Here is a 19,991-nt window from a genome sequence, read left to right as displayed (position 1 = left end):
ATTACTAAAAAGAAATGAGCTATCAAGACATGAAGGAAAATTAAATGCATATTACTAAGTGAAAGAAGCCTGTCTGGAAAGGCTACCTCTTGTATGATTCCAACTATATATGACATTGTGGAAAAGACAAAACTATGGCCACAGCAAAAAGATCAGTGGCTGCCAGGGATTAGTGGGGAGGGAAGGATGAGTAGACAGAACACAGGATTTTTAGGGCAGTAAAACTGTACCATATGATACTATAATATACATATAATTGTATGATATTATAATGGTGGATACATGTCATTATATGTTTCTCAAAACCCATAGAATACACAACACCAAGAGTGAACCCTAATGTAAACTGTGGGCTTTGGGTGATAATGATAACATCAGTGTAGGTTACAAAGGTACCACTCTGGTGCAGAATGCTGATAGAAGGGAGTTTGTGAGTGTGTGAGGACAGGGACCACATGGGAGCTCTTTGTACTTTCCACTCAGTTTTGTTGCGAACCTAAAACTTCTCTAAAAAATGAAGTGTATTTTTTTTTAAAAAAGCAGCCCAGGGCTTTCCTGGTGGCTCAGTGGTTGGGAATCCGCCTGCCAATGCAGGGGACATGGGTTCGAACCCTAGTCTGGGAGGATCCCACGTGCCACGGAGCAACTAAGCCCATGCGCCACAACTACTGAGCCTGCGCTCTAGAGCCCGCAAGCCACAATTACTGAGGCCCACGTGCCACAACTACTGAAGCCCACTGCAATGAGAGGCCTGTGTACCGCAGCAAGGAGTAGCCCTGGCTCGCTGCAACTAGGGAAGGCCCATGTGCAGCGGTGAAGACCCACCACAGCCAAAAATAAATTAATTAATTTTTAGAAAATAATAATAATAATTAATTAAAAAAAGCAACCCATGTGAAAACTCAACCGATTACAATGTATGGACCTTATCAGGATCCTGATATGAACAAACTATATATAGGGGGTGGGGTGGGAGAAAGAGAGGAGAAATGACTAGACATTGAATGATATTAAGGAATTATTGTAATAATTTTAGAGGTGGCAATGTACTGTGGTTATGTTTGAAAAATAGTTCTTGTCTGAATACTGAATTCTGAAATGTGTGTGTAATAATATGAAGTCTGAGATTTGCTTTACAAATATTCTGGGAGGAGAACAAGTGAGTAAGAATATGCATAAAACAAGATTGGCTGGGTGATGGGTGCATAGGGTTCATTATAATATTTTTTGACTACTGTTTATGCTTGAAATTCTCCATAATAAAAAGTTAAAGGAAAAGGGAAGCACCAGTTGGGGTACCACGTCCAGGCTCATGACCACACATATGCTGTGATATTACTTGACCCCATGAACAATGCTCTGGAACTTTTATCACCAGGGAGGAGGTCCAAAACTTGAAATATTGGGCTGGCCAAAAAGTTCGTTCGGGCCTTTCTGTAACATCATACAAAAACCCGAACGAACTTTTTGGCCAATCCAATATTAAGCCAGTTAAGGCATGACAATCTGGGAATCTCTAAAAAGTTAAAGTAAACTTAACTATTTCAGACCATTGGCTCCTGTACCCATCACGTCTTCTGTGGTTGACATGTTTAATGGGAATGAAGAAGTCGATATTGCTTTTTCCCCTGCAATGGCTCTTTAAAATTTAAGTATCATGGAGGCCATCTCTTGATACCGGTCTAACAAAGGGAAGAAAATGAACATTTGCTGAGTCTCTTCTATGTGCCAGGCACTAGGCTTGCTTCATCTCATTTAATACTCAGAAGAGTCCAGTGAGGTAGGGATTAATATTTCCCATTTTGAGATGGAGAAACTGAAGCTTAAAGAGATGAAATGGTCAACTAAGACCACAGAGGTAGTAAGTGGCTGAGCCAGGATTTGAACCTTGGCCACCTGAGTACAGAGCACATATTTTAAATCTCCACTCTGTATTCTCTTAGTCTGGAGTTGACCCAGATTGAGTTTTAGCCATCACTTAAGAATATGACTTCTTTTTTTTTTTTTTTAACATCTTTATCGGAGTATAATTGCTTTACAATGGTGTGTTAGTTTCTGCCTTATAACAAAGTGAATCAGCTACACATATACATATATCCCCATATGTCCTTCCTCTTGTGTCTCCCTCCCACCCTCCCTATCCCACCCTGCCTATCCCACCCCTCTAGGTGGTCACAAAGCACCAAGCTGATCTCCCTGTGCCTATGCAGCTGCTTCCCACTAGCTATCTATTTTACATTTGGTAGTATTTATAAGCCCATGCCACTCTCTCACTTCGTCCCAGCTTACCCTTCCCACTCCCTGTGTCCTCAAGTCCATTCTCTATGTCTGCGTCATCATTCCTGTCCTGCCCCTAGGTTCTTCAGACCTTTTTTTTTTGTTTTTCGATTCCATATATATGTGTTAGCATACAGTATTTGTTTTTCTCTTTCTGACTTACTTCACTCTGTATGACAGACTCTAGGTCCATCCACCTCACTACAAATAACTCAATTTCGTTTCTTTTTATGGCTGAGTAATATTCCATTGTATGTATGTGCCACATCTTCTTTATCCATTCATCTGTCGATGGACACTTAGGTTGCTTCCATGTCCTGGCTACTGTAAATAGAGCTGCAGTGAACATTGTAGTACATGACTCTTTTTGAATTATGGTTTTCTCAGGGTATATGCCCAGTAGTGGGATTGCTGGGTTATATGGTAGTTCTATTTGTAGTTTTTTAAGGAACCTCCATACTGTTCTCCATAGTGGCTGTATCAATTTACATTCCCACCAACAGTGCAAGGGAGTTCCCTTTTCTCCACACCCTCTCCAGCATTTATTGTTTGTAGATTTTTTGATGATGGCCAAGGAATATGACTAACTTCTGATCTTAGGTGTCAAACCCAAACTCTTCCTCCCTTCTCTCTCTCTCTCTCTCTCCCTCTCCTCTCTCTCCCTCTCCCCTTTTCTTTCTTTAAAGTTCTGTGCATGGTTGTATGGCAGAGGTTGGGTTGCTAAGTAGAGGGCTAGGGATATACAAGGTGGGGGGTAAGGAGCTGGGATTGGCATGAGAAGCAGATTGAAGAGTACACGGAAAGCTGAGACAATGACCAGGGGTCAAATGGAAGCCACACACCAGACATCCATCCCAACACGAGGCTTCTCTGAAGGTCTAGGCAGGGTGAGGCATGCGGCTGCAGGATGGAGCTGGGCCATCAACCAGAGAAGAGACCTACATGAAGGAGAGTTGAGGGAGGAATCTGAGATGATTCCCTGCGTCAGTGTCATGGAACCACACGTGCCTCTAGGGTCTTGACCTGGGGGTTTTGGAAGCCTGTTCAGACAAGCCGTGTTTCTCATGATGTTACCCACCCACCTTTCTCCCTGTATACAAGGTTCTCTGTGTCACAGTTCTCCTGAAATACACACCTCTCTCCACCTGGCTCTTCATTCCTTTAAAACTGGATAAATTTAGTGTTGGGAGAAGCCTCAGACACTGTCAAGGTCAGAGGTTTTCAAATTGCTCTGAGGCACCGTGGCAGCCACTTCAAATCATCCCATGGGTCATGAGCCCAGAAGGTGGCCTTCTCTCATTTTGCCCCATTAATGTAAACATTACCTAGGAGCCCTCATCCTGCATGTGGCAGTACACTTTAGATCCCATCCAAGTCAACAGTTACTAAATGTCTACCTACGTTTTAAACCTCTGAGCCCAGGTGTGATTAGAATTTCAGACTGACAGTTCGAGCACATGGCTTTTCCTTCTCTCCTAAAGGGGAGACTTCTCAGAGTTTTAATACAAGATGTCCCTAAAGAATGCCTAATGCACCATCTCCCAAAAGTTCTAAAATAATTAATGAAAACTGTCAAAGCCAATGTTATACACAGTGACTTGTCGAGCATATCATTTTCCAGGTTAGATGAACCAAACCTTCTGATTTTACTAAGGCAAATTTGAGTGAAATAGTAAAATTCTAAAGTTGCTATATGATATTTATTATTGGTGATTCATTGTGTACATTTGCTGTTTCATAGGGCCTGTTACTCAGTAGGAACCCATTAGAGCAAATACCTTCAGGTTGAATTGTTTTGTAAACGATGAAAATACCATATAGATTTGGATTTGGTTTTTTCAAAAGTAACGTACATGGCAAAGCATCTTCTTCCAGGTTCATGATTATTTTTATGCCTGAGAATCTCCGAGACCCCAGCCTGCCTGGGGCCCCATCTAAACCAGCCACTGTGAGAGAAATGTTTTGATATCTACCCTCTAGAAACTTGAGTGTATGCTTGCAGGTGGCCAGGGGTCCCCAAGGCCAGGCCAAAGGCAGAACCTCTGAATCAAGTTCATTTCTCCTTTGGCCTAAAGCCTGACTCTCTTGCATGAAAAGCATGGACTGTCAGATGCAAAACAGCCAACTGTCTAACTGTGATGATGAAGAAAGAGACTCAGAAAGATGAGGTGACTTGTCAGAGGTCACAGAGTTTGGTAATGGCAAGACTAGAAACAAGATCAGGTTGCCAGCTGAAAGTCTAGCACACAGCCTCTCCTCCCCCATTCACTTTTACCCTGTTTTTCCAGCCATTTTTCTTTCTCTGTGTGCCTTGATTGTACATTTATAGCACCTGAAGTCCCCAAGGTGGTGTTCACTGAGTAGCCGCTCAGACAAGGCCAGGTCCTCTACTCTCACTGATGCCCAGAGGTGATCGCCACCCAGCAGGTGTCAGGATGCAGTGCTTTGGCGGCCTTTGTGTTCACTTTGGGTTCCCTGACCCATACCTGGGCCCCCGGGGCCTAGAAAGCAGTCTGTCATTCTAGTTGAGTGATGGTCAATTCCCTTGACTGTTTATAAGATGTATATCTGTTCAAATGACTATCTCAGAAAGAGGAACAATTGGAGGGTGTGGCCTGGGGAGAGAGCACGGATCCTATTTTATCCACATTCCCTATAGCAGATACTGCCCTCAAGAACCTGGGTAAGAGCCCTGAGCCCCACCACCTGTGAACCCAGCTCTAATGTCACTGAAGGCCATGAGGGATTCCTAGAAATCCAGGCCCCTCCCCACCAAATCAGATAGATATCCTTCCCCCCTCCCTCTCTTCCTTCCTCCCTCCTTCTCTTCCTCTCTCCCTCCCTTCTTTTCTTCCTTCTTTCTCTACGCACATAGGTGCTAGGTTTAGGGGGGAAAATTTTAAAACATGATACCCAACCTTAAAAAGACAGAGACATGAAAAGACAGCAACTTGTAAGATGTAAGTCCTGTATTGGTCATTGAATCTTTACCACAGACCTTTAAGAGAGGTATGCCACACACACCAACATTTAGGAAACTGCTGCTTAGAGGTGACAGGAAATTCACCCAAGGTCACATAGCCAGTAACCAGCAGGACAAGGATTTGAGCCCAACTTGGAATGCAGAACCCAAGCTCTTAACCACTAAGATTGGGAAGGCACCAGAAACCCCCCCTTGCTTCTTCTCTATTGTCTTTTGCCTCCCCACCCTATATAGACAAAAGATTCATGAGAAATTTGCTTTCAGTAGTTTCTCTCTAGCTAGTGGAACATGCAGAACATTTGGAAGATTTAGCAGAGCAGCTATTGGCTATCAATGCCCTAGTGACTCTTCACAGCCACTGGAAGTCACTCTGTGAATCAGCCCTCCTGGAGTCAGAGGCCCTTGGCGGAAGAGGGGAGCTCTTCTCAGGCACTCGACCCCGGCTCTCTCCCACGTTCAGGACTTGCTTAGGCAATAGGAGCAAACGAAGTCAGAACAGATTTTAGCAACCATACTGAAATCCTGTAATCCTACTTTACAGCTTCAAAGCGTCACCATCACCAACATGGAGCAGGTGCTCAATGTGTTAACATTTCATTGCCCTAAACTAATGTTCCAGGGACTTCCTACCACTGCCCAGACCTCACAGCCCAGAACTGCCCCCTTCTTCCCCTCAGAGGCTGGAGCTGGGCTGCGTGGGCAGCAGAGGCCCAGAGGATGAGGCCTGCCCAGCTACTGTAGGCAGGCCGAACACAACATCTCCTTGTCGCTCATAATTCCCTGGGAAGCAAGCAGAAAGATACTGCTCTTCTCATTTTACAGACAAGGAAACTAAGGCACAGAAAGATAATATTATTTGTCCAAGGTCCTACAGCTAGTATTTAACAGAGCTGAGACCATCTCCTTGATCTTCTGACACTTAGACCTTTGTTCTTTTCTACTATCCATTAAAGCAATACAGATGCAAGTTCTTACTGTAACACGTTGTTATTATTCTTTAGTCTTCTAAAAGGGATCCCTATTAAAACATTGCCGAGTAGTGGCAACAGCAGGGTCAGTCTCCCATAGTAAGGTCATCTGCTAATAACTTGCCCTCTCTTCCCCCAAGTTCCTCTGCTCCCTAGCCCCTGTCCCTTTCCCACTTCCCATCCATTAGCACCACCTGCCTTGGGCTACTTTTCCCTGGGAGGCATCCAGTGACCCCCAGTCCAGTGAGGGTCCCCAGGAGGGAGGCATTCTTGGGGATTCTCACCTCTGATACATCTGTCAAAGTAGGAGAAACTGGGAAATAACGAAGGATGGGAACATGTGGGAACAGCAGCTATCTTATCTCTCCAGTCCCTGGAAGAGAGAAAGATTTCCGGCTTCTACAAACAACCGAGCTCTGAAAGGAGGCTTCTTTTACATACACTTTGCAGGGATGACTTAAGTAAGTCTTGACGACTCTCTTTCCCTGGAGACTAGACTAAAAGTATTGTTTAGAAATCTAATATATGGTTTATTTACTCAATTTGTGCTGAGCTCCACAGTTCCTTCAGGCCAGCCTCACTCGCCCATTACTCTATTAATGCTCCATTACTGAAATTAGTGCTGTAATTGGAGGGGGAAGGGCCGAGGAATGGGGCACTCCTTAAAGGCACAGGTCTCATTTAATCACATCACGGGCAAGGAACTGGTGTAGGGGCCACATGCATGTTTGGGCCAAAGCGATGCCTTAACAGCCAGGCGACAGGAAAGGGACAGGGCTTGTTGCACCAACCAGTCAACACGCAGTGCCTGTGCGAGGCCCAGGTTGGGAGGAGGGAGTCAGTGTCGTGGGCCCTCACCGGAGCTCTGCAGACGGTGATGCTTCCACCCCCCCAGCTAACCCCTTACACCAGCAGTTCCAAACACACTGTCAGCCCCAGAACACCTCTGACCCCTCATTCTTAGCAGGTGAGGTCAAGGCCATTTTTCTTAAGCTTTCTATGCTTCCCTCCTCTTTTCATCAGTATGCCTGTGTATTCTGGCTCTTTTCTTCTCCTTGCCTAAACTGAGCCCCTCAGGACCACCTCTCACTCACACGCCCACTGTACCTTCAGTCTGGGCCATGCCCACTTCCTCTAAGAACCATTCCAGAATCTTCGGCTCTCACTCTCCCTCTCCATGATTTTTTCTCTTCCACATGCTGACTTACTTGTCTTTGGCGAGGTAAAATAGCCAGCTATTCCTAAGTGTCTGCCCCGTCACTCCCTCTCATAAATAAGTTTCTTGTGAAGGGCACTCACACTCCTTGCCTCTAAGCCATCACTTCCTACTCACTTCTCAGCAACTTCAGATCTGAACTGTGACCTCTCCCATCTACCGAGCTGGCTTGCTTAACGGTCACAGGTTATCCAGTCCAGAGGCTATTTCTCAATTTCCATCCTCTACAGGACATCTCTGTAGCATCTGAAATTGACAAATATCCTCTTCCTGGAGTGAATTTTCCCTTTGGCACCTGGAATAATTAGTGAATAATATTTTCAACAAATTCTTCTTTCTGACAGAACATTCTCTATCTACAGCTGTGATTCTTACCATTTGTATGAGTCACAGGTTCTTTTACACACACACACACACATACACACACGCCCATTCATGAACCCAATAAAAGTCTGTAAATGCCACTTCTGCTCCTTACTTTCTTTCCTGGTGATCCTGACAATTACTTTTTAAAAAAAATTTATATATATATATATATATATATACATATATATGTATATATATATATTTATTTGGCTGCGTTGGGTCTTCGTTGCCGCACACAGGCTGTCTCTAGTTGCGGTGAGTGGGCTTCTCATTGCGGTGGCTTCTCTTGTTGCAAAGCACGGGCTCTAGGCACTCAGGCTGTAGAGTGCAGGCTCAGTAGTTCCTATTTTAAGTCATAAGTCTTTGACAATTCCCAAATCTAATCCTTCAGCCTTGATTGCTTTACCAAATCCACACCTGCATTTTCAGCTTCCTGATGAACATCCCACAGGAACCTCAAACACATCTTTCCTTCATATCCTGCTTTACTCTTGTCTATCTCTGTTAGTGGTTTGGTGAAATCTTTGTCGTTATGCAGACTGGAAAACTTGGGGTCATTATTAAACCTTCTGGTTTCCTAAACCTGCCCCCAAGCCCATCAGACACTAAGTCCTGGTGATTCTTCCTTTACCATGTCCCTCACAACTATTCTTTCCTATTTTTCCACTGGCACCACCTCAGTTTGGCTCATCCTTCCTTGTAACTGGTCTCCTTGCCTGCAGGATCAGGCTGCCCAAGCCATCGTATCATGCCACCATCGTGAGACTGAGATTTAGAAAGAGCAGAGTCCAAGGGTTTTAGACATTGCAAGGCTCCTTCAGGGATCCTTTAGTCCAGCCTACTCTCTTGTCGTCTGTCCCTTTAACAACGCATCTGGATAGTAGGTCCAGCATTTGCTCCAGAGATATTCAGATATCTCTGATGAAGAGAAACTGACTTCATCATTAAATAGGTCATTTAACTTTTGGTCATTTCTCATTATGGAAGGCTTCATCCTTACACTGAGCTAAAATGTTCCTCGGTCATGTCACTCCTCAGCTCTTCAGTGATTTCTTTGACTGCGGCATTTCCAAACTCTTTATCTTAGTGCATAGGACCTTTCATAGTTAGACCCAAGTCTCCCTAGCAACAAAGATTAGCTGGATAGTGGCCTGCACAGCCAGTGACTACATTTCCCAGCCTTCCTTGCACCTAGCTGTGGCGCCTAAATTCTTGCAAATTGACAGTAAGCAAAAGTGAAGTGTGTTCATGCACTTCACCCAGCACACCCAGCACACATTTTTTGGGTTTCTTATCCTCTTTCCTGAAGACAGAATGTGGAGATTCCCTGGATCATACAGCGAGGGCAGCACCCTAGAGGACGACAGAACAATAGAGCAAGGAACCTGGGTCCCTGAATGACCACCCAGAGCTATACTACCCTGACCACCCCTTAGGACTGTTACATGAGAGAGAAGTAAGATTTTACATTCTTTAAACCACTACGTTTTGTTAAACAACCTTAGCCTCGACTCTGAATGCACTATTTCTCATCATGCCCCCATTGAAGTCTGTATCCCAACCACACTGAACTTCTCGCCATATCCAAATACAGCATGCCTTTCTACATCTCTGTTCCATTGTTCCAGCCAATACTTCTGCCTGGAATGCTTTTCTTCACTTTCCCCAGCTGGTGAACTCCTCCTCCCCCAGGAATTTAGTAGCATATATCTTGGTAAAGTCCTTTTCTCATTTTTAACATTTAGGAATGTTTTTGGCTACTAGTAACAAAAAATTCAACTAACTATGGCTCAAACTAAAGGATATTTATTTCCACCAGGTGATATATGGTCCTAGGTTGGCTTTGGTGGTTCAGTGATGCCATCAAGGACCCAAGCACCAAGATTTGTACTTTGTCATCCACAATTGTTGTCTGTAGCTCTCCTCTGAGTCACAACATGGCTTCTCCAATTTTAAGCATCACATAATTACACAACATCATTCCCAGAAAGAAGAATGGATGCAAAAACAAAAAGTTTTATCCCTGTAATACATTTTATCAGGGAGAAATATCCTTTTCAAATGTTGTCCTGAAGACTCCCATTGAAGTCTTACTGGCCAGAACTGAGTCACATATCCATCCTAGGGCTGGTCACTGAAAAAGGGCATCAGACTTGCAGTGATTGATTCAGACCCATCATAACAGATCCACCATTGCAGAGCAGGTTAAATGGGAATAAAATTGGCATTCCGTTAGCAAGAAAGAAAGGAGAAAGGCTGTTCATTAAGCATATAGGCAGCTATGTCTGTCATGGCACGGTATTGTCATGTATCCGTTTATTGGTGCAGACTGGGAGTTCCTTAAAGGAACAGAGACTGTGTCTGTTTCACCTTGGAACCATCCATGTCTCTCATGATAAAGGTGTTTAAAAGATGTTTGCAAAGGATAAATGAAGAAGCCCACATCTCCTGATTTCCCAGGTGCTTAGCATTCTTGTCAGAGTAAAAAGTTGACTTGATGGCTTCTGTGCAGAAAAGGAAAAAGCTGAGGAGACTCATTGCCACTTCACCTTCATGTGAAACTTAAACAAAACTAACACCTACCATTCCCAAGAAGCCTAGGTTATTTCAAGGGTGTGTGGGTGAAATACTATTAGTGTCTCACATCTCTCTACCTTTTATTGCTGCTGCTGAAGCCAGTGGCAGAAGTGCTAAAATATAGCTGAAAAGCCTGGTCTCAGGGCATTTCTGGCCAAGTTAAAGTTGGAAGGATAAGAAATCCCACAAGGTTGTCCTTGTAAAGCGTAAGGCTATGTCTTGGGAAAACTCAAGGTTTATGAACAAGTGGCTGTCCTTCAGGGTGCTCTCTGGGTCGGGGAAGAGCTGGAGAGTCACACCTTCTCTGGGCAGAGTGACATCTTCCACTTCCAGGGAGAAGCCCCCACTAATGATTTTCCGAACACAGCACTTCTAAGTGGTCTGTGTTGTTCTCTGGTGGGAGCACAGCTCGTAGGAAGGTGGAGGGCAGTTGTGAGGACTAAAAGAGATCAAGTGTGTTGAAAGTGCTGCATAAGATGAGATTTGCAAAATGAGTCCCTAGCACAGTGCTGGCCCTGCAGTAGATATTAATAAATGTCAGTTAATTGATTGCTATCCAATCCAAACAGTCTTTCATACTCCAACCCTGGGACTCAAGATAGGGAACAGGCAGTCCACTATAAATAGAGTCCAAATGTTTGATCTTAATTGATATATTCACCAAGGTGTAAGATGCAAGTTTAGAGCTTTCTAATACCCTGCTATGATATAAATGACTGTCCAACTGATATAACTGCAAAGAACATGAGGAAGAGCTTGAATTTTCTGACTTTTCTCTGCAATCAAGAGGTCAGTTAACCAAGAAAGTGTTAAAATAGAAAGCAGAGCATTGTGTTCCATCCCTTGATCAGTGGTTGGCTTAAACAATTGACTAGAATTTACCTGATTAAAATAATGCAGAATTTTGGGTTTAAGAGATTATTTAATCCAGTGCTCTCTTTTAATACATGAAGAAACTGAGACTCCAAGGAATTAAAAGACTGACTCAAGGATATCAGTCTTTCAATGTGAAGGACTGGGTTTCCTGACTCTCAGGTCTGTGATCTTTCCTGTTCCCAGGCTGTCCCACAGTCATGTCTGTTGTGGACCTAAGGACTCCCAGCTGTGCGGGTGCAATTGGCTATTAATAGACTAAGAAGCCAGGGACCTTCTAGCGGGAGTCATTTGTGGTCTGCCATCAGATGCAGATGGCCCTTTAAATCTGTGTTCCAATGGAAGAAACAGATTTGTGTGAATCCGATGGTATGGGGTACAGCCAAATTTGAAGACCTTAGGAGGCATGCAGATGGCCTGAGCTTCCACAAGCTCATGGTATCCGTGATTCCAGAGGGCCCGAACATGCTCACCAGAGCCCCATCCTCAGTTTGGCCTATTCAGAGAAAAAACCAAGCCCAGTCAGCCACTGGGGACCAAGAATGTCCAAAATAGAGTTCCCTGGCTGGGCTTGAACACCTATCTACTCCGCAAACTGGGCCTCTCTAACCCAGAGTTGTTGCCTCCCCATTCTATGTTTCTTTATTCATTCATCAAACTGATATTTACTGAGACTTAATATGTAGCAAGAACAATGTAAGGCTCTGGGTACAGAAATGGTTAAGCCACGGCCCCTTCTCTGGAGAAACACATTCTGTAGTTTGGAGGCAGGCCTGGGAGCAGCTCATTCTGGTTCCATGGAGTAAGTGCTGTGGTTGTCATATGTGCACAGGGAAAGGTGTCCCTCCCGCTGTCTGAGAGAGATTTGCACTGGTGTTTATCTGGTGGACCAGGGCAGGGTGGGCATTCCAAGCAGCAGGAACAGCATGTGCAAAGGCACAGAAGCATGCAAGAATTATGTTTGTTGGATTAGGCTGATCCAGTTCTTCAGCTATTCAACCCATGTCTCATAAATCTGTGGATTCACTGGAAGATGTGAGGGCTGACATGGAACTCCACAGTGAGATTCAAAACTCCCATGTTTATGTAGCCAAGAATTTCAGCACTTTGCTGTATCCATTCCTGCTATCCCACTACCACCAACCCATGAGGACAGAAGATAGTGACAGATTATGAAATGGGTAATGACTGATTCTATTTCTTTGTTCTGTCTCTTTTGCTCCCTTCCCCAGCCCCAGATGTCCTAGAACCCCCTTTTCCCTCCTACTTCCCCCTCCTCTGATAGCAACTTGATTTGAGCCCTCGTGTTCCCCACTAGGGCTTTGCTATGTGGAATGAAAGTCTGCATCTCCTTCTACAGGGGTTTCAGGGATCAAGGCACGAGTGTGAGGGACATTCCAGATGAGTGCCACCTCATGTACCCAACCTGCAACCCTGGAGGAGCTACAGACTGGCTGAGCCTAGAAACAATGTTGATGGAAACCCTGGAGTGCAGAGGGGCTAGGCGGGGCCTGGAAGAGGGATAGTGGAGCACTTGGGAAATGCAGGGGCCACTGTGGGTGTGGTCTAGGAGGGGTAGGGAGTGGTTTTCATATTTACTTAGGTGGTTAAACTAAAGTCATAATATTACTTGCAAAACACCAGGAATACTGAAAAAAGTAAATCCCATGATAGGATCAAGGGTAAAATAAAATTGGAGGAGGAGAAAATATGTGTATATGCAACCTAAAAGTCTGACTGAGCTTGGAACCTGAGAGTATTAGATTTAATCAAACATTTTGAAGTTTATATATTGAAATGATCATATTGGTTTTTATTTTTGATCCATTGATTACTAAACTAATCATTGATTAAGAAATTTGTAATAATATTAAACTACTTTTACATATCTGAAATTAAACCTATGTTCATTATAATAGATAACTCTTTTAATAATCTGTCAAATCAAATTTGCTAGTATTTTTTTTTTTTTTTTTGCGGTACGCGGGCCTCTCACTGTTGTGGCCTCTCCCGTTGCGGAGCGGGGCACAAACCCGTGTCCCCCGCATTGGCAGGCGGACTCTCAACCACTGTGCCACCAGGGAAGCCCAATTTGCTAGTATTTTATTTGAGATGTTTATACCTCTCATCTTGGCATGGAAGCCCTAATCTGAAGGTGATCTTGAGTATTCGACTTTGGTTTTATCTTCTGTGGCATGTGTAATTCTCAGGTTTGCTATACATCCTTAAGTCTCAAGATCTGCCATCCATCACCATTTTTATGTTTTAATCATTTTCCACTGTGGTCAGCAAGATTTCTTCAAGTTTCTCCTCTTCATTTCTGGTATAATTTTCTGCAAGATCTTATCTTTTACTTACCATCTTCAATTAGATTTTAATCCTCCTACTGCATTTGGAATTACCTGCATTCTTTTCTTATTTCAGTAAACTACTTTTGCACACTACCTTCATCTCAGCCTCTTCTGACTTTGCAGCTTCCTGTTCCTGTTTCATAAACATAGACAGCGAGAAGGTTTATTCCACAAGTCTCTTCTTTATCTAACAGAATAACAATTTAGAGCCATGAATCATCAAGTAAAGTCGCCCATAATTTGCAGTACCTTTCTATAGGCCTCTTTTTAACCTTTTCTTTCCATTCATCCTTGAGAGAACAGATTGCTATCCAAGCCTGGAGTTTCCCACAGCCCCCATCACTGCACATTTTGGTGCTGTAACTACCCTTCTAAAGTACAGAGCTAAGAACCAGCCACTAGGTCAATTTGTAAGATGCAGAGGGTTTTTTTATTTGTTTGTTTGGGATTTTTTGTTGTTGTTGTTTTGGGGGCGGGCGGTTTGGCCACACTGCATGGCTTGCGGGATCCTAGTTCCTTGACCAGGGATTGAACCTGCACCCTTGGCAGTGAAAGCGTGGAGTCCTAACCACTGGACCACCAGGGAATTCCCAAGATGCAGATTTAACTCCTCTTATACATAGTTTAGAACACGAAAGATGACGCCCCTTATCCAGAACTGTGTCCAGAACCTCTACCCTGCTTCTGATGCTTCTCTTTGGGCATCTAAGTGAGCCAAGATGCAGTGTGCTTCCTCCAGTTCCCCCCTTCTTTGTGGGAAATGTGGCTTTTGAATGGATACAAGGGAGAATGATCTGAAGACAGTGGTGTGAGAGGCAAAGGGATGGTGGGTGGCAACCTGGGGAAAAATAGGGCTCCAGCGTCTTGGCTAGCTCTAAAGAGAGAGGAAGGGAGACAGCTTGTTTTTCTAATCCTTGTCCCTGTGACTTGAAGACAGGGACATTAGTAGGAAGGTGTTTAGTTTATTTCATCTCCTCTCTTTGGATTTGGGATGTTTTAATCGGAGGAAGTGTGCTCCAAAACTATTTCTCAATCCTTTTCTGTTGATGAGGTCATGAATAACAATTATCTCCAGAATTTGATTTAACGTATAACTTTCTTATATTTTGTTAAAGGATTATTACCTGCTTGTTTCTTTGCATTTTTAGGATATTTATACTGCCATGGGGGAACCGGGAGGGCTATACTAGGCATTATACACCAAGTTAAATCAGAAATCCTTACTTCTGAATTCAAAATTTCACTGAATTTTATTCTTAACTTTTCTTCCTAACTAGATAGCCATTATAAATATTCAAATTTGTGCAGGACCTTAACACAGTGATCCTTTTTAGGCCATTAAAATATATAAAGTAGTGTCCCTACACTAAATAGCCCCAATCTATTGCACTTTTTAAAATTCTTTTGTTTTCTTTCTCTCTCCTCCCTAATCTTTGGTTGGGGCTATCTTTCCTTCTGGATTCCCTCTAGGGCCACCCTGTCCTTCCTGACGCAATGCCTCTAAAGTGCTGTGGCTGGAAAGGACTATGCTTATTTCTGAAAAGGGAATCATAAAATCTCAAATTTGGAAGAAAATTTTTAAAAGGTCTAATCTGGTCATCGTGCTCTTCTAGATACCCTTCCACCCCCTTCCCCACCTCTCACCTACTCACCAAGGGGTCCTTGGCCCTCTGTTTGAACACCTCCAGTGGTTGAGAGCTTACCACCTCTTGGTGTAGCTCTTGTTGTTATAAGGTCATTTCTTATACTGAGCTAAAATGTATTCCTCCTTTACTTCCCTGCCACTGATGCTGGGTCTCCCACATACGGACCCAGAGCCCGAGTCTGTCTTCTCTTCCACACGAAGGCCTGTCAGGTGTCTGAAGGCAGATTTCATGCTCCTCCCCCACCCCAAGTTCTCTCTTCTCTGAGATAAACATGTTCAGTTCCTTCAATCACTCCTGCAATTCCTTGTAACTACTTAGCTCTGTCATTCAATTCATGGCAGTTCTTAGTTCATTTAATGGGAAGCAGGAACACCAAGGTCTCATAAGTGCCAGAAGGTGAAAGTGGCAGGGAGAGGATGCCCACTGACTAGCCTGGTGTGTCATCCAAGGGCAAGACAGGACTTTCCAAAGAAGATGGGTAGGAAGTGTTTATTCCAATCTAGAGCTGCTATCATCAGTGAGATGAGATGCCCTTTCGTATGAGAAAACTAGACAGGCTAATAATGAAGTGAATTCCAAAGGTGTAGACAGGGGGAGGGAAATCAAGAGGAAGGTGCCATCCCCGGAGCTGGTCGAGGGTGGGGAGTGGGTCACAGTGAAACACAGTTGCAAAACCTGTTATTGGTAAAACTTTTCTATTACCTTTGTTAAAAAAAATATGAACAGGATAAAAATTATTTTGCTTATATTTTTGAACCCTCACTTTTGGATATAATTGGCACCTATTAAACTGCTAAGAACTCATTGGCTTTAATTAAGCACCAAACAAGGAGTGAACTAAGTCATCAGGATAGCTGAAGTGAGAGCAGGAAGAGAAGGGCATTCTGAAACTTATTTGAAAGGGGCCTGTGAGCAAGTGCCAAGCCCTTTCCCAGGCAGGATCTCACTGCCCTTCCCTGCCCTCCTCCTGTTCCCAGAGGTGGCAATTATATGTCCCTGTTTGGCCCAGGTCTGAAGCACACTCTGGCTGGGAGGCAGCTGGCACCGGCCCAGGCACAAATGTGTGCCTGGCCCTCTGGGCCCCACTTCTAGCAGGTCACCCGGGTCTGTGTTGTCACCTTGAAACATTCGAGAGAGCTCTGAGCCTCAGAAGGTGAGACATGTGGGGCTGGGAGCTGGGGGCGGGGCAGGCCAGTCCTGGAGGGTGGCTGGAGAGCTTTTGACAGCCCAGGCCAGAGCCCAGGGTCCTATTCCTGACGACATGAGCCCCCAGGCAGGCGCCGAGTGGATAAGAGTGTAGACAGTGAGGCCGGCAATGATGCTTGCCAGCACCTGCAGATAGCAGGCAAATAATTGGGACATGTTTAAAAAAAATTAAAAAGCCATTGGATGTGAGTATTTTCTAACAGTGTCTGGCGGGAGTGCCTGGGAGGAATTTAATCAGCAAGAGTTGTTTAAATGGGGCTTCGCACACAGGCCCTGGCGAGGCTCGTAATGAACTTCGTATCATGTGCCACTCCTGTCTGCTGAGGACATTCAATTTGTTAATTCTGCAGCTGGTGAGAGAGGTCAGATAGGGAAGTGACGATTGTTTTCTGACGTTCCAACCCCTGCTCACATCTTTCTAATTAATCCTTTTAGGAGCCATGGGTAGATTAAGAAGGAGAAAAGGTGAGGGAAGCAAGCATGAGAGAAATTGATGGAAAGACAGCACTGCCCTTCTCTTCTCAAATGGGATGGGATGTGAAGAGCGGGGGGTGGGAGAGGAAAGGCAGATCTTGGCCTGCTGCCCATTGCTCTTCTCATTCAAGGGAAATCAGATGCTGCAAAGAGATGGGACCCACAAAGGCCATCAGATACTCTGCTGTGGTGACTGTCTCTTTTATACAAGGGTCACAGAAGGAAGGGCCCTTGGTCTCTATCACTTGGTCTTGGACTGACTCCAGCCATGAGGAGCTGTGGAGGTGTGTGGCCTCCCAAGTAGAGTGGAAAGCTGTGCAGGGTGGGAGTATGACCTGCGGTAAAAGGACCACGGTCATTGGTCATTGGAATTTTGTAAGAATGTCCCCTGGGTGCCAGGTGGCCTGATCAGGTGTCTCCACCCTTCATGTCCCCTTGCTCTTGCCTGCTTGTGTGAGATGCTGCTGGTATACCTGTCTTCTGTTTGCCCTTCCAGATCCATTTTCCCTCCTGCCCCACCCTGCTCTCTGCCATGGAGGCGGGCCCCTATGGACCCTGCCCATGGGCTCACTGGTTGATGGGAGCCGGATAATGGGAGGGAAGAGAGCAGGAGGTTGCCTCAGGCTGTCTGGGTTCTGCACAAGGAGGTGTGCGCTTCACAACCACCTCTCCTTCTTGCCTTCTGCTCCCGTTCGTTCTCCCCCTGCTGACAACTGTGTTGCTCCCAGCCTAGGTTCCTGCACTGTCCCTCTGGTTCCCCTCTCCCCACCTGTAGCTCTGTACTTAGTGTCTTTTTGAGTAAACACTCCTCAAATTATCCTACTTGAAGATTCCTTTTCCCACTGGGACATCAACACTAGTGCCTGATGGATAAGGCAAAACTGAGTTTGCATCTGACCTCTATTCACAGTAAGGACTTGAGAAAGTTACTTAACCTCTGTGAGACTGGGTTGATTTCATCAGTAAAATGAGGACAGTGATACCAACCCACAGTGTTGTGAAATACCCTGAACCAAGCACCTAGTGGTTGCTTCATTAATGCCCGGTTCTTTGCTTATAAAAGCCTCAAGGTTAGTAGAACCACAAAAATCAGCAAATAGTATGAAATAAAAGAGTACAGGGAATACCTGAATCATCTTCAAACCTAAGATCTTCACATACTTCTGCTGTGTGACTCCAGCTTGGTGGTGCTCTCTGATATAGGATTCCTCTGCCCTGCTCAAAGCTGTCCATCCATGGCAGGCACTGGGCATGGTACACGGATGCCCACTCTGTATCCTGGTGGCTCTTTGTGTCCTTCAGTGCTTTCACTCATTCTCCGACATATTCATCCTGTACGCATTTGCTGGGTCACCTTCTACGTGCCAGGCACTGTGCTAGATCCTGGAGAATCAGAGATGAATCCGCACGAGACCTCATAGCACCAAACCTCAAGATGCTTCCAACCAACTGGGGAGACAGGCCCTAAATCCATAACTTTGATCAATAATAAAATGCCGCCAAGCAGAAAGGTGGAAATGATTAATTCTTCTGTGTTGTATGTGTGTGTGCGCTAGGGGAGGAGGGTCTGGGAAGGCCCCTCCAGGACTTTGAAAGATGAGCTTCCCAGAGAACAGAGAAAAACTCTACAGACAGAGGGAACAACAGTCACAAAGGCCTGGAGGCAGGAGAGTATGGGGCAGGGGCGGGGGGTGCATCTGCCAACAGTTCATAGTGGCTGGAGCATGGGGTCCAAAGTGCTGAGGGCAGGGACATTCAGGGAAATGAAGACTGGCCTGGGAGTGGGAAAGACCTGAAAACGGCCCTGAAAAATTTGATTCAGGAGGCAAAGGAGAAGTAGCAGAAAAAATGCTTCATTCTAAGCATTTTGGAAAGAAAACTCTGGCATGTACTCCATGTGCATCTTGGGGTTTTTTTTTGTTTTTGTTTTTTTGTAATCAACAACATTCTGACAGTAAGGCCCTAATCCACTGGGCTGGCAGGAGACGGATTCACAGCCATCACTGTGATTGACTCACAGCCTTCGCTGAGAATTCCCCTTTCCAGGCTGCCACCCAGAATGGTGCCCCTGTTCCCAGAGTCTTGCACTGACAAACCTCCAGGGGGTCCCACAAAGTCATCCTCTTGAGGCCTGTCCACCTCCCCAGGGACTGCCATAGAGTGGAAGTGGATCCCATATCATGTGTGCAACTCACTGACCAGAAACCACTCCCCAGACTGGGGGTCAACTTTCTCTTGTCCTTCTTTGACCCTTAGAGTCCTTCTGCTCTCCCCCATCATCCGCTTTCTGAACACACAGCCTAATCTGCCAGAAGCATTAACAAAATACAGCAGGAGTCATAGACTTCCAGCAGTTTTGTTTACTACTGTCCCACAAAGATTCCCCAAGGCAAGGAAATGCTAAGGGTTTGACAGCTTGTTTGGAATGTGAGAGAGGGAAAATCCAGAGAGACCAAACACAAATGAGTTTGTCCATGAAGTCATCCACCCGTGCCCACTTGGAAGGCCTTTGGTAACTCATTACTAAGTAAGACACTCCACATTCTTTTTTTTTAAAAATATCTTTATTGAAGTATAATTGCTTTACAATGGTGTGCCAGCTTCTGCCCTATAACAAAGTGAATCAGCTACACATACACATATGTTCCCATATCTCTTCCCTCTTGCAAGACACTCCACATTCTGATACTGTGCCTACTAGTAATTATTCAAATAATTTGATCTCCTGAGTGCTGTGGGCAAAAACATCCAGATAAGTGAGACAACAGCAGGAACTTTTAACTTAAATTTGGAATGCATTCATAACAATCACACCTAAAATAGCCTCTACTAGATCGTGAACTTCTTCAGGGCAGAACTGTTAACTGTAATGGTCTTGAACTTTAGAGTTTGATTTTTATCTCTGAGTTATACAAACTTGAGCAAACTATTTTAACCCCTTGAGCCCATTTTCTCATCAGTAAAATAGGGCTCAGCTTTTAGCACTTTGAGGACACGGTACATAAAGGAGCCTGGCAGAGAGTAGGCATTAAATAAATGCTGACTGGAGGGGTG

The sequence above is a fragment of the Delphinapterus leucas genome, chromosome 9, assembly GCF_059928025.1.
Source record: "Delphinapterus leucas isolate spDelLeu-1000000601 "Yukka" chromosome 9, BTC_Dleu_Yukka2, whole genome shotgun sequence".
Taxonomy (NCBI): domain Eukaryota; kingdom Metazoa; phylum Chordata; class Mammalia; order Artiodactyla; family Monodontidae; genus Delphinapterus; species Delphinapterus leucas.
Note: the sequence above shows the minus strand (reverse complement) of the source record.